This window comes from Heterodontus francisci, unplaced genomic scaffold (assembly GCF_036365525.1).
Source record: "Heterodontus francisci isolate sHetFra1 unplaced genomic scaffold, sHetFra1.hap1 HAP1_SCAFFOLD_97, whole genome shotgun sequence".
Taxonomy (NCBI): Eukaryota; Metazoa; Chordata; class Chondrichthyes; order Heterodontiformes; family Heterodontidae; genus Heterodontus; species Heterodontus francisci.
Window position 1 is genome coordinate 1,883,221 of NW_027140606.1, and position 16,843 is coordinate 1,900,063.

The following is a 16,843-nucleotide window of genomic DNA, read 5'->3' on the forward strand; positions in this document are numbered from 1 at the left end:
GCTCCTCCCATTTTAAATCTGGTGAATTCCCCTTCCCATTTTAAACCTGGAGAATTCCCCCTTCCATTTTAAACCTGGGGAATTCCCGCTCCCATTTTCAAACTGGAGAAAGATCCTCCCATTTTGCAACTGGAGAATTTTCTCTCCCATTTTAAACCTGGAGAATCCCAGCTCCCATTTTAAACCTGGAGAATCCTACCTCCCATATTGAACCTGGAGAATCCTACCTCCCATTTTAAACCTGGAGAATTCCCCCTCCCATTTTAAACGTGGAGAATTCCCCCTCCCATTTTAAACCTGGAGAATTCCTCCTCCCATTTTAAAACTGGAGAATTTTCTCTCCCATTTTAAACCTGGAGAATCCCAGCTCCCATTTTAAACCTGGAGAATCCTACCTCCCATATTAAACCTGGGGAATCCTACCTCCCATTTTAAACCTGGAGAATCCTACCTCCCATTGTAAACCTGGAGAATCCTACCTCCCATTTTAAACCTGGAGAATTCCCCCTCCCATTTTAAACCTGGAGAATCCTACCTCCCATTTTAAACCTGGAGAATTCCCCCTCCCATTTTAAACCTGGAGAATCCTACCTCCCATTTTAAACCTGGAGAATTCCCGTCCCATTTTAAATCTGGAGAACGCTCCTCCCATTTTAAACCTGGAGAATTGCCACTGCCATTTTAAACCTGGAGAACGACCTCCTATTTTAAACCTGGAGAATACCCCCTCCCATTTTCAACTAGGAGAATTCCCCCTCCCATTTTAAACCTGGAGAATTCATCCTCCCATTTCAAACTTGGAGAACGCTCCTCCCACTTTACATCTGGTGAATTCCCCCTCCCATTTTAAACCTGGAGAATTCCCCCTCCCATTTTAAACATGGAGAACGCTCCTCCCATTATAAACCTGGCGAATTCCCCCTCCCATTTTAAACCTGCAGAATTCCCACTCCCATTTTAACCCTGGAGAACGCTCCTCCCATTTTCAACCTGGAGCACGCTCCTCCCATTTTAAACCTGGAGAATTCCCCCTTCCATTTTAAACCTGGAGAATTCCCTCTCACATTTTAAACCTGGAGAATTCACCCTCCAATTTTAAACTTGGAGAACGATCCTTCCATTTTAAAACTGGAGAATTTTCTCTCCCATTTTAAACCTGGAGAATCCCACCTCCCATTTTAAACCTGGAGAATCCTACCTCCCATCTTAAACCTGGAGAATCCCCCCTCCCATTTTAAACCTCGTGAATTCCCCCTTCCATTTTAAGCCTGGAGAATGCTCCTCCCATTTTAAACATGGATTAGACCGCCTTGCCCCCACGATTGTATGCCCCGACATAACCACACCCTGCAATTTTCGTCCCCGACCCGGCGAATTCCCCCCAACAATTCTTACTCTAAAATTTGCCAGCAAAATCCACCTCCCCACCAAATCTTTCCTTCCCTGTGAACAGATCCCTCCATCTAATATCCGTCATCTACAGACCCCGCTCTGATATGACCATTTGAACTGACCCCCATCTAATATCCTCACTATGACCAGGCACCCCTCTAATACCCCCTATGAACTGACACCATCCAATATCCTCACTATGAACAGACACCCCTCTAATACCCCCCATACATAGACCCCCATCCAATATGCTCAATATGACCAGACAGCCCTCTAATACCCCCATGAAAAGATGCCCCTCTAATATCCGCACTCTGACCAGACACCCCTTTAATACCCCCCATGAACTGACCACCATCTAATATCCTCATTATGACCAGAAACCCCTCTAATTCCTCCCATGCATAGACACCCATCTAATATCTTCACCATGACCAGACACCCCTCTAACACCCCCATGAATAGACCCCCATCTAATATCTTCACTATGACCAGACACCCCTCTAACACCCCCATGAATAGATCCCCATCTAATATCTGCACTATGAGTGGACACTCCTCTAATACCCCCCATGCACTGATCCTCATCTAATATTCTCACTATGACCAAACACCCCTCTAATACCACCCATGGAAAGACCCCCATCTAACATGCTAAATATGACCAGACACCCCTCTAATAACCCAAGAATAGACCCCCATCTAATATCCTCACCATGACCAGACTCCCCTCTCATACCCCCCATGAATAGACCCCCATGTTATATCCTCACGATGACCAGACACCCCTCCAATACCCCCCAGGCACTGATCCCCATCTAATATCCTCAGTATGACCAGACATCACTCTAACACCCCCCATGAATAGACCACCATCTAATATCCTCACTATGACCAGACACCCCTCTAATATCCCCCATGCACTGATCCTCAACTAATATCCTCACTATTACCAGAAACCCCTCTAATATCCCCATGAACAGACCCCCATCTAATTTGCTCCCGATGACCAGACACCCCTCTAATACCCGCCATGAATAGACCCCCATATAATATCCTCACTATGACCAGACACCCCTCTAATACCCACCATGAATAGAACACCATCTAATATCCTCACTATGACCAGACACCTTTCTAATACCCCCCATGCACTGATCCCCATCTTATATCCTCAAGATGACCAGACATCCCTCTAATACTGCCCATGAATAGACCCACATCTAATATCCTCACTATGACCAGACACTCCTCTAACACCCCCATGCACTGATCCCCATCTGATTTCCTCACTATGACCAGACACTCCTCAAATATCCCCCATGAATATCGTCACTATGACCAGACACCCCTCTAATACACCCCATGAATAGATCCCCATCTACTATCCTCACTATGACCAGACACCCCTCTAATACCCCCCATGAATAGACCACAATCTAATATCCTCACTATGACCGGACACCCCTCTAATACACCCCATGCACTGATCCCCATCTGATATCCTCACTACGACCAGACACTCCTCTAATACCCCCCATGAATAGAGCCCCATCTAATATCCTCACTGTGACCAGACACCCCTCTAATAACCCCCATGAACTGATTCCCGTCGAAATTAATCACTATGACCACAACCCCTCATTTTCCCCCATGAATACACCCCCATCATATTAACCCGCACACTGGAACAGGTCTCCATCTAATTCAACGCCCCCCCCCACCCCGGGAATAGACACCCATCTTATTATCTCCTGTTAGCAGACCTTATCCCATCTCACACCATTTGGGAACAGGCCCCAATCTAACTACTCTCCCCCCAAACACGCCCCCATCCAATTACACACTTGTAAATAGGCCCCCGTGTAATTACCACATTCCCCCCACCCTCCCCGTGAACAGTCCCACATTTAAACCCCCCATGAACAAACCGGAGAATTCCCCCACCCACCGAATATATTATACTTGGAGGATACTCCCTCTCCCATTTTAAGTTGGACATTCCTCCCTCCTCCCATTTTAAACATAACTAATTCCCTCACTGATTATCGCCCTCTGATTCTCCCCCTGACCCCACGTTAAACACCCCTCTTCCAAATACCCCTCTGCCCTGTAAAAGCCCCCTCTGCTATTTCTCACTCTTTATCATCTCACCTGTGAACCGACCCCCTCCCTGTGTAAATCTCATCCCAGTGAACACCACACCCCCCCCCCCACCCGCCTGTGTAATTCCAACCTTCAGCACTTTCGTGTGTGTGGCTCCATCTCCCAAGAAAGAGAGGCACTGATTCAGAAACCAGTGAGAAAAACTAAGAGAAGAGAGCAGGAAAACCAAGAAGCGCAGAAAGAGAGAGAGAGAAAGATAGAGAAATACACAGAGAGAGCTGGAGTGGTAGAGAGAGAACGCAGCAGCGATGCAGATAGTGAGAAAGATCCCAGACAAAGAGAGATGCGAGAGACAGAAAGATGTCGAGGGGCAGAGATTCAAAGTAAGATGCACATTCAGAATAGAGTTGGGTGTCTCGCGGAGGGGGGTGGGAGCTGCAGAGATAATCTTGGAGGAAAGGAGTTGTGGAAATGAGAGCGAGGAATGGACAGAGAGACAGATAAAGATGCAGAGAATCGCAGAAAGAGAATGAAAAGGGAAACGTGTGAGACTCTGGAGAGAGGCAGAGATGGAAAGGATGTTCAGAGATACAGAGATAGGGATTTAAAGATGTGAAGAAACAGAGCGAGGAACAAGGAGGGAAGAGGGAGAGAACAAGTTGTAGCAAGAGATGGAGAGAGGGAAATCTACAGGATTACATTGACAGTTCTGGAGCAGCTCTTCCCAAACTATTCCCTTCAGAGCACCCTCAAGCCCCGTCCCTTGTGGTAAAAAGCCCCTTCCACCCCACGCTAAACTACTATAAATGCTGGAAATATGAAATAAAAACTCTGCTGGAAATACTGACCATTTCCAGCACTTTCTTTTTCTATCAGCCCTGAAAACACATCGTCTTCTTTCCAGTGTATAGAAATGAATTTGACAATAACACATATATATTTATTATTATTTTCCTCTCTGGTTAAACCTCTTGTCTGAGAATTCCACGTGGCCAAATGATTCTCCCTCTGTTTCATCAAAGCTGCAGCTTCTGAAAAGATTCTCCTTGGGAATAAGAGAAATAAAATTGATTCAAACAAAGCAAAGCATTTTTGAACATAAAACAAGCTCTCAATGACTCCCCATCTTACAAAGGCATCCCCGATACAGAGCAAGAGAATGGGAAGTGATTGGAGACACGGTTTTGGGAGCTGAGTACCTGTCCATTGTTCTGTTAATCCAGGTAACAAAGCCAGGTCTGAGCAGAAACATGACAAGGAGCTGCTTCCTGATGACCTGCAAACTTTTCAATCCAAACCCCATTGTGAAGAACATTGCTGCAATTTACATACAGACATTTGCAGCAATCAGCTCCATTCTGTTCCCAGAAACTGTGACATTTTCTCTTTAAACTGAGAAGACTGTGCCAACACATTATCACTGCCCCAGCATTTAATTTAACTCAAAATCAAGACACCCTCGAGTGGGAGATGTGCTTTGAAGGCGGGGGGCTGGGGGGAATGTGGGGAGGAGGAGAGAACTTCTCCACAGGGGCTGGGAGCTGGGCTGTGACTAAACACTGCAAATCCCCCGGAGCCTCTGTGTCTCCTTCTGTGTTTACCCGTTTCTTTCCATCTCTCACTCTCTTTCTCTCTCCTTCCCTTTCTCTGTGTGTCTCGCTACATCTGTTTCTGCCTCATTACAAAAACACACAAACAACCCCATTCCATCTCCTGTAGAAGGATAGAGAGAGAACTCCACATTACCATCCCTGAAAATCTGAGTTGAAATGGCCCCCTGGCATTTCATTTCACTGGCAAATTCAGCCCACAGCCTCAAACACCAGCATTGTTCGGGAATGTTAACAAGCCTTTCCAAACCTTCTCATTTCAGTTATTTAATTGCGGATTCTAAGAAGCATTTGACAATCAATGATTTAATTTTTAAAGTGGTCACCACTGTAGCAATGTTGGAAATGATGCGGGCCATTTATGCACAGCATGATCCAACAGGCAGCTGTTTGATAACAGCCGGCTACCTCTCCTCTTCTCCTCTGAATCCCTCCATGTTTCGCTCACTCTTTGCGACTCTTTCCCACCTGTTCCTCGAATTCAGACAGAAAGATGGAGAGTGAGAGACAGGGAAATCCACTTTCAGAACACCACTCTCAAATTCAAATGGCTACTGCACATTTCATTAAACCCTCAAATTCACAGCACTGCCCAAAACACCAGCATTATTCCGGAATTATACAGGCTTCAAGCTCAGGACTTTAATTCCAGACCTTCGGGAGAGCTTTACACACAAAGAATTAACTTCTAAAATGCAGTCACAGTTACAATGCAGGGAACTCTGTAGGCATGGTGCGCACAGCAAGATCCCACGGGGAGCTTTGATAGTCTGTATATAATCTATTTTAGTGATGTTATTAAAATATAACAGTGTTGACCCCACTCACAGACTCTGCATTAAACCACGGCGGCAAGAACAGCCCCCAGTCAAGCTGATTAATAGGCAAGAACAAAATGGCACAGCAAGAGCCCAGGATTTTCCCTAAGTGACACAGACAATCTCTCAGCAAAACCCAAATGCAGACAAATCACAGTTATAAACCAGAGGCTAAAAGGATTGAGACAGCAACCTCCGCCTTTGTATGCGTGTGTGTGTGTGTGTCAACATCTCACTCCCTGTCTCTGAGTATCTCTCTCCCTTTCTCTGAATCTCTCTCTGTTTCTATCTCATTCGGCCCCCTCTCTCGCGCTCTCTGACCAGATCTCTGTTTTCTTCCCTCTTTCTCATATGTCACCTTGATTGAAATGAGCTATGAAATATTTACGTCTCACCATTTAAAACAACAACAATTCACATTGTTGTGCATGTTTTTAGCGACTAAAGATTTAAATCGAGAGACAGAGGGAAAGAAAGCTAGATAGAGACAGAAAGAAAAATCTAAACTCAGAACATCAGTAAAATGAATTGAATTGAATCAGGAGCATTTGACACTATATTAATTGAGTGTTAAAGTGCTTGTCACTATTGCAAAGTTGGAAACAGTGCAGGCCATTTGTGCACAGCAGATCCCACAGTAGCAGTGTGATAGTGTACAGATAATCTGTTTATTGATATTTGCTGAGGGATCCCAGAGAGAAGAAAATTCCTACAGTTTGTAAATCTCAAACGCCCCTCTCCCTGTCTTCCTCCTGCTCCCCCCACACCATCCACATCCGTTCCTGTTTCTGTCTATCTCTAATTTAATCTGGATTGAAACGTCCTCTGAAGTGTTTCTGTCACCGTTTAAAATAACCACACGTCAAATTGTGGCACCTATTGATTAATGGTTAAAATAGAGAAAGTGCGGGGGAGATAAAAGCAGAGGAAGATGGAGAGAAAACACAGAGAAATCCGTACTCAGACCCTCAGGAAGCTTGAATTTCAAAGTGTCCTCATTCTTGTCATGTAGGAAATGCTGCAGGGCTTTTTATGCACATCAAGATCCCACAAGTAGCAATGCGATAACAGACAAAAATCCCCTCCGTCAGAAAGGGCAAAACTCCCTCTTTAAATTCCTTCCGGGAACTTTTTATTTTTCAAAATTACGGTCCCAGGAATGATTTATGGAAATCAGACCTTTGTGGAAGGGTGTGACTGAGAAGATTGACTCCATAGGCTGAGAGCTGGGCAGTAACTACATCCTGGAGAGCTCCAGATCCTGCATCTCTTGAACCCGAAATGCTCCCAGACTCCACCACAATCCCCGACCCCACCCCCCCACACCTTCCCCTCACCCCATCAGAGAGGAACATTACTGCAGTTTGATACTAGAATAATGCAGCAGATGGCGATGGTGAGAGGGGGACAATAACAGCAGTGAGAAAGGGACACCAACAGCTGGAGATGGTGAGAGGGGGACAGTAACTGCAGTGAGACAGGGACACCAGCAGATGGAGATGGTTAGAGTTGGGACAGGAGCTACAGTGCGGCAGGGACACCAGCAGATGGAGATGGTGAGGGGTCAGTAACTGCAGTGAGACAGGGAAACCAGCAGATGGAGATGGTGAGCGGGGGACTGTAACTGCAGTGAGACAGGGACACCAGCGGCTGGAGATGGTGAGAGGGGGACATTAACTGCAGTGAGACAGGGACACCAGCAGCCGGAGATGATGAGAGGGGGACAGTAACTGCTGTGAGAAAGGGACACCAACAGCTGGAGATGGTGAGAGGGGGACAGTAACTGCAGAGAGACAGGGGCACCAGAAGATGGACACGGTGAGAGGGGGCATCAACTGAAGTGAGACAGAGACACTAGCAGATGGAGATTGTTCGAGTTGGGACAGTAGCTGCAGTGAGACAGGGACACCAGCAGATGGAGATGGTGAGAGGGGGCTGTAAATGCAGTGAGACAGGGACACCAGTAGATGGAAATGGTGAGAAGGGGCAGGAACTGAAGTGAGACAGGACACCACCAGATGGGTATTGTGAGAGGAGGGGCAGTAACAGCAGTGAGACAGGGACACCAGCAGATGGATATGGTGAGAGGGGGCAGTAACTGAAGTGAGACAGGGACAGCAGCACATGGAGATGCTGAGCGGGGGACAGTAACTGCAGTGAGACAGGGACACCAGCAGATGGAGATCGTGAGGGGAACAGAAACTGCAGTCAGACAGACACACCAGCAGATGGAGATGGTGAGATCGCGGCAGTAATAGCAGTGAGACACGGACAACAGCAGAAGGCGATGGTGAGATCGGGGCAGTAACTGCAGTGGAACAGCGACACCAGCAGATAGCGATGGTGAGAGGGAGGCAGTAACTGCAGTGAGGCAGAGAAACCAGCAGATGGAGATGGTGAGATCGGGGCAGTAACTGAAGTGAGACAGGAACACCAGCAGATGATAAGGGTGAGAATGGGCAGTAACTGCCGTGAGGCAGGGGCACCAGAAGTTGGAGATGCTCAGAGTGGTCAGTAACTGCACTGAGGCAGGGAACCAGCATATGGGGAGGGCGAGAGTGGGCAGTAACTGCAGCGAGGCAGCGAGATCAGCAGATGGAGGTGGTGAGAAGGGGACAGTAACTGCAGTGAGGCAGGGGCACCAGCAGAGGGCGATGATGAGAGGAGGCAGGATCTGCAGTGAGACAGGGGCACCAGCAGATGGCGCTGGCGATGGCGATGGCGAGAGGGAGCAGGAACTGCAGTGCGACAAGGATAACCAACGGATGGAGATGGTGAGCGGGGGCAGTATCTGCAGTGAGAGAGGGACACCAGCAGATGGAGATGGTGAGAGGGAGCAGTAACTGCAGTGAGGCAGCGAAACCAGCGGTTGGCGATGGCGAGAGGGGACAGGAACTGCAGTGAATATGAGACACCAGCAGATGGAGATGGTGAGAGTTGACAGGAACTGAAGTGAGTCAGGGACAGCAGCAGATGGTGATGGCGAGGGGGGACAGGAACTGCAGTGAATCAGGGACACCAGGAGATGGAGATGGTGAGAGGGGGGACAGTAACTGCAGTGAGACAGGGACACCAGCAGATGGAGATGGTGAGATGGGGGCCAGTAACTGCAGTGAGACAGGAACACCAGCAGATGGGGATGGTGAGATGAAGCAGTAACTGCAGTGAGACAGGGACACCAGCAGATAGAGTTGGTGAGAGTGGGACAGTGACTGCAGTGAGACTGGGACTCCAGTAGATGGCGAATGTGAGAGCGGGCAGAGCATGTCCCACCTCAATCGTTCTGATTCTCAACAAAATATAATCTCAAAATCAGATTTAAACTCATTTCAGGACTCAGTGCTGTGAATATTCCCCACTCCTGTGGGGAGTGTAGTGAATGGAATATGAAAAGGGATTTAGTTCCAGTGTTTATCTCTTTCTATGATTTCACTAATTTAACAATGAGATTGAAAGGGTGTTTCACCCCCTTCTTCAGCTCCTCTCTGAATTTACTCTGGGTCACAGTGTAAATACATGTGTTGGCGCAGGAACAGAGAATCTGCAGCATCTCTGATGTCTTTTCTGTGATATAGGCAGGGTCAGTGTAGGATGAATAATAATGAATGTGTGCAATTCGCCTCTCAATGATAAACACAATCTGGGTCACCCATAACAATATAAAACTGCCGGATATACTGAAGAGTAAAATAATTGATTTTCTCCGATTCTCCATTTCTGGGTCTTTGTGATGCTCTCCATTTGTGTGACCCCAGAATCCGCTGCGGACTTTACTGGAGAATAAAATCCGTCTGACCATCAGAACATTGAGCAGCAAAATCAGAAAGCCGGGACACAAGGGGTTAAAATATAATAAAACAATTCAAATGTGACCCATGTGGGGGAAGTGAAGAAGCTCGGTTTATAATCAATACCCATGGGAACATTATCAATAAAGTACTTTGGTTTATATACAAAGTAAACTGAGGCATTCAGTAAACAGCCCAGCACACTCACTGTTCCGACAACCACTGCCGCTGTTTACTCGGTGCTATATTGTGTCTTCAGCATCTCACAGCAAATGGCCACAAATCGATCTAAGGTGAAAGTGACTGTGGGCCAGACAGAAATAAATGTGACTGTCGAGCGCAGAAAGTTAATGAGAGAACAGACAGGAGTAATGTCCAGGAATGAATCTGGGAAATAAATTAAAACAATCCAGTTCAATATGGGATCAATGATAACATGCAGGAGATCAGACACTGCCATTCCCACCAGGTAGACAGTGATACATCTGGAGAGACCGCACTTTCCTCGGGACAGAATCACAATCGCCACCAAGTTAACTGGAAGAGAGAGAAAAGGAAGCAGAGAAATTACTGATCAGACCTGGAGACAAAGCAGCAGTTTGACAGGATCTGGGCTGAAATTTCCAGCTTTGTTGCTGCATCTAACAGTGAAAACTGATTCATTGACCTGGGCAGTGCTTTGTCACAGTGAAATGTTTGAAACACAATTATTAATTAAGAATTGGGAAATTGATACAAAAAGTGAATAAAGTCAACACCAGATCTACTGGAAGTAATGAGTGAGGATGCAGTGCCAGTGGGGAAATGAGAAGAGGTTTTACAGAGATGGAATCCAATGGATTAAATGGGGATTTGTCTCCAGACTGTTGATCCAGAAGGTTTGGAGACAGCGGAAGGTGCCGATTGTTTGTTGCTGTGGGTTCAGAGAACCGACAGAGGCTGGTACAACATGGGAAAAGACTGAGAGTTGCTGCAGTAAGTTTGAGGGTTAGGATTTATTTGGAAGAGGAAGCTGGAGGATGAGACAGTGAGCGAGATTGGGAGTGGGAGAAGGAAAATGAAATGTTGGAGCTGGAGGGGAGACAGGAGCAGATGGTTTGTGCAGGCACTTAAATTTCAATTTAAATATATGTCTGATATCAACCTCACTCTCTATTGCATGCAGCAGTCACAGAGATTTTAAAGTGCAGTATTTAAATAATGATTTACCAATCGTGAACACCAGATTCTATCATGATTGTTGAGTCAGGAAATTTCTGCAAAACATGATAATTACCAGACAGAAATAAACACAGAGGATCAATTCCAACAGTATAATGAACACAATCTGACAGCAAACAACTTCAACTCACAGTTTCTCTCACTAACTGTTCTGGATATTTTAGCACTTTATGATAGTGAATTATTCACACTGCTGCTTCTTTCTCTTTACTTCTAATTATCACTTTCCCTCACTTTCATTCTCCCTGCTCTGTTTCTCCTTCCCTATGTCCCCGATGTGCTCACACCCTGCAAGCTGTTACTTAAAGCCGTTTTTCATATGCGATTTATTCCAAACATTCTGTGCCTGTGTTCTGTTCACCAGCCCCGTGTTCATTGACTCTATTCTCAGAGTCAGTTTGTTCAATGGTGAAACTTGTGTGAATAATTTAATGTGTCTACAGAACACCCAAGTCTCCACCTGTTCACCTACATTCTTCACTTCATCCAACAATACATGGATTAAACAGGATTTAAAGCTTCTTCCACACAAACTTCACAATCATTGAAATTCCTTCTCCTGGATTTATAAAGGACACCGTTAGAATGTGGGATTGTTTAATTAATAAAACACAAACATCAGCGCTGCAGCTGATAATCTACAGATAAATGGAAAGGCTTTTGTGATTCCAACTGATAGAGTGTAAACCAATAAAACATCAGATCAATGCATCCTCTTTTACAATGTATTCCAGTGACAGTGAAGGCTCCACAGTGAAGCAGAGAAGGAGATGTGAAAGTGGCAGCAACAAACTCAGTTCAGTAGCCAGACATATGAAGCAACTTCAGACACACACAGAATGAAATACTATTTTATGACAGTGATAACGAATAAATACATTGAAATCCCAGTTCAACTGTACCATATTAATGGGAATGGAGGATATTGTTCTGTCCCCTTGTAACACTGAGACTGTGAGTTGTCTCATTATCAATCAGTGAAGAAACAATCATAAAAGTATTCCAGGACCAGTTAGTTGCACATCTTGAAACTATGAAAATCTCCTGATGATCTGATTCTTGATCCTAACCGAGACATCTGATTCAAATACATTCAATACACACAATAATCCAGCAGCAATGCCAGGGTTACTTCAACCAATACAATTTAATACAGCTCCTGCAAGATGGAAAGAGTAAACAATGAGGAGATTCCATCAGTAAATTGCTGGAAACACACACTGTGAAATAATACTGAGTGCTGCAGCACAGTTAATATCGATTTACACCATTAACAGCTGAGATACTGGCTTACCAGGAACTCCAATTGCTGCAAGTACAGGATAATAAATGCCTTCTATCTGATAGATTACTGGATATCCCATTTCTGTGAGAAATTGAGGCTTCTGTTATTCTGGAACCCACAGCTCCAGCAGGCACTCTGAGCTAATCCATTTCAATGAGTCCTGATTTATACAGGGGATAAGTCTCCACTGACACGGTTATACCCCTGATCTTTGCTATTAGTTACACTCACCTGAACAAACACATTACATCAGCAGCTTTGACTCTGTTGTAAATAATGTGACGGAGAAAACACAATAATTTCAATGGTAATAATATTTTCTTAGTAAGACCTCTCTCGGGACTGAATCTGTAAACTGTACTCATACTGGACAGATGATACAATTATGAGTGGAGTCATTTACATTTCGCATATTATTATATTGACCTTGTTCACTCCTGGCATTTCTATTGTAAATGTAACCAGTTGTCTGCAGTGTGCACTGAATCCAGGGACAAAAACAATCCCGTCTTAGTCTGTTTGTACCTTTTCCCAGTTAAACTGTGAACTTTGAGTCTCTGATTCGGGACCACGTTCAGGGTTACAGTCTAGAAACTACTGTGGGTGATATTAGGGGACAGACACTGTACACGTCCATTGGGAGGCAGTCATCGAGTGACAATATACTGGGCAAGAAATCCAGAGGTCAAACCCAAGGGCCTGGGGACAGGGGCTCAAATCGTACCATGGCAGCTGCTGTAATTTAAATCCAATCAATTAACAAAAGTCTGTAATTGAAAGCTGGTTTCTGTAATGGTGCCATGACACTATCGCAGATTGCTGCAAAACCTCATTTGACTCGCTAATTCCTTTCAGGTATGGAAATCTGCCATCCTTACCTGGCCTGACCTACATGTGGCTGCTGACCCAGAGCAATGTGGCTGACTATTAACTGCTCTCTGAAACGGCCCAGGAAGTTGTCAAGGACAACAATGGCTGACCTTGTCAGCGGAGCTCACATCACATGAAAGAATAAAAGAGAATCTTCTCTCCACTATTTAACTGCAGATATTTCCCTGTTTATTCTATAGTGGTTAATGCTTGCAGTAAAATAACAACTGCACCAACTCCTGACTCCTTTCCCCCAGTTCACTTCTCACTGGACCCCCAAATTCCACCTTCCCTCACTATCAACTGCTCTAAATGCCTGCGTCAATATCCAACCCTCACCAAGTCCATCTCACCCAACAGCTTCAGCCAAACTGACCTGCATTGGCTCCCAGTCCTCTAAGTATTTAAATTTATAATTCTAAACATTGGGTTAAAATTCTTCCACGTCCTCACCAATCCTCATCTCCAGCCACTCCTCTGAGCCTGCGGCCATCCCATCTGTGATCTCCCCATACCTCTGACATTGGTATTTTTCAGTGGGACTGTCCCTGCCTGGTTCCAATATTACTGATCTGATTGGAACCAGAGCATCTCCAGCAATGGCCTCTCTTCCCACGCCAGTACTGTTACCTCTGGAGTCCTGGAACTTTCTATTCTTGTTCCATCCTCTTCCTCATCTACACACTGCCCTCTGGCCACATCATTTACAGATATGGGGTCAGCTTCCAAATGTGTGCTGACAAGACCCATCTCCAGCTCTCTCAACCCTCCACTGCCTCTGTGTTATCAGACTGTAAAAGTCTGTTTCCCATGAGCTGCAATTTCCTCCAATAAAACGCAGAGCAAAGCGTCCACCTTTGGTTCCACCACAAACTCCACTCCCTTGTCATTGATTCCATCACCATTCCTGGCTGTTGTATCAGACTAAACATGATGTTGTGTAAAATATGCTCCCTACTCATCCCTGACCTGAGCTTCTGACCTGATGTTGTCTCCATCAGAAATGACATCTCCTTCCACCTCTGTAACATCCTCGGCCTCTGTCCCTGCCTCAGCATATCAGGCACTGAAGAGGCTCAATCGCACGTCTGTGTAAGATTATTAGGTTACGAAATACTACTAACTAGATTACTAATTGTTAAAAATTGCGAATCTACCTATTATATCAAACAATTGACGTTTATTGTAAAGTAAAATTTAGCTTCATTCGAAGCCTTTAATGCAGTATGGTAAAGTGGGGAAACTGATGAAATTGGGCGCAGTATAGGAAAGATGTCAAGGGAGAGGGATTCTGGGAGATTATGTCAAGTTTTAAATTGCTTATTTGCAGCAAAAGGGTGAGACATTGAGAGCAGACAGTGAAAACAGCCTGTGTAGATTTGTCTCGTATTGGGATAAAAAAAACAACTCAAAATGTAAAAGCATTGCAATAAAGTAGTCAACACAAAAGGGATACTAATTGCACAAATTCAAAAGGTTAGCAACCATCACAAAATTATTCTTGGTTCGTTCAGAAAGGCATCCTTTAATACAAGACTAATCACTGATTGGGAGAGGGGAGGGTTAACTGGAAAGCTGCCATGATAAAAGGAGTCATGTCTTTGATATTGTATGGCAGAGAATTTTCGAACAACAATGAGACAAGAGAGAGAGACCGACCAATAACCTGAATGGCAAAAACTGAAAGGGAAAGAATTCTGCGCTCTGCTGTCCAATCTCTAATATGGGGACCAGGAGTAGGGGTCACTGTTTAAAAATAAGCCAGAGACATCTTTTTCTCAGAGGGTCGTGAGTCTTTGGAATTGTCTTCCTCAATTCGTAATCTGGTGGAAGCAGAGTCTTTGAATATTTTTAAGGCAGATATAGATAGATTCTTGATAAGCAAGGTGATCGAATGTTATCGGGGGCAGGTGGAAATCTGGTGTAATCAGTTTCGCCATGAACTTATTGAATGGCAGAGCAGGCTCGAAGGGCCGAATGGCCTAATACTGCCCCTAATTCGCATGTTTGTATATAGTATCTGTGTTCGACTGTTAATTACTGCCTGACTGGTTAACCTGAAAACTCAAGAAACTTGTCTTTCCTTTCATCTCTCAATAAAGTCGATTTACAACATGCTTTGTGCTGTCAAGTCTGTTACCACCTTGGAAGAGGGCAGAAACCACCCCTATCTGATTGAATTTTACATTATGACACCCCAGATGGGACTTGGCACATTGTGAATGCTTTTTGAGAGGAAAGAAGGATCTGGAGTTTGTGAGACTGCTCAAGTCGCATCTTGGGAGGAAAAACACTTTTGGCGAATGTCGAGAAATTAACGGTCACACCAGTGATCAAAGGCATTTAAAAAAATATATATATAAAGAGAATAAATGAATTCATGTTGTTAAAGGTGGTAAAGGAGCCTTCGAGGACAAATTCAAGGTAGTTATAAACTTCATTCAAGATATGGTAGGGCAGAAGAAATCTTTCAATTGAGATTTTTTTCAACGAAGTTAAATAAAGTGATGCATCTGAGAATGTTTTGCTCCGCCCCCTGTGGGGACAAGCAAATAAATTGCAACTGTATCATTCATTTAATTCACCACACAATATCTGCATTGCTGAGAGGAAAATTTATATATTGAATATTATTAAACTTTCAATTTCTAAATTGACAAATAAAATTTGGCAAATTAATTCATTCGGCTTTGGGGCTGAGCTAGAAGGGCTCCTTGTGTTTTTTTTAAACAGGTGACAACAGTTTCCAGGGTCACATGAGAACTGATAGCACAGCAAGAGATCCAGCAGCTTTAAAAATTACAGAAGTTATCTGCTTACATCAAAAGTCGCATAATTGTCACAATTTTGTTTAAAGGCTTTGCTTTCTCAAAAGCTTTGGCCATTTTTTATCTTCTGTGACAAAGTGATTGAGAAGGAGAGATAGTTTCAAGCATTTCTGTCATTAATGTAAAACTCCATGCAATAATAACACCGACCCTGGCAGAAGAAATAGGAATTCATTAGCAAAATTATATTGATATGAGTACTTATTTCAAGCAATCAAAGGAGAATTCATTTGAAGGACAAGGAGATCCATGAAAACCTGGTGATTTATGGGCCTGTATTCCCTGGAGTAGGGGCGGTGGAGTGGTGCCGTGTTTAGCACCGCAGCTTCATAGCTCCTGCGATCCCGGTTCAGTTCTGGTTACTACCTATGTGGAGTTTGCAAGTTTTCCCTGTGACCGTGTGGGTTTCTGCTGCGTGGTCCGGTTTCCTCCCACTGCCAAAGACTTGTAGGTTGACAGGTAAATTGGCCATTGTAAATGATCCCTAGTGCAGGGAAGTGGTAGGAGAATGGTGGATATGTGGCAGGTAACATGGGGTTAATGTAGGATGAGTATAAATGGGTGGTTGCTGGCCGGCACAGACACGGTGGGCCGAAGGGCCTGTTTCAGTGCTGTATCTCTAAATACATTCATTTGAAGCACAAGGAGCTCCACAAAAACCAGGTGATTTACAGAGAAGGAGCGGGAGAGGAGTGGATTTAAAAAGCACCAAAACCTGGTGAATAAGAGGAGGAGCAGCGGGAGAGGAGTGGATTTAAAATGCTCCAAAAACTGATGAATAAGAGATGAGAAGCAGGAGAGGAGTGGATCTAAAATGTATTAACACCTCTTGAATAAGTGAGGAGCAGCGGGAGAGGAGTGGATTTAAAAAGCACCGAAACCTGGTGAACAAGATGAGCAGAAGGAGAGGAGTGGATTGAAAAAG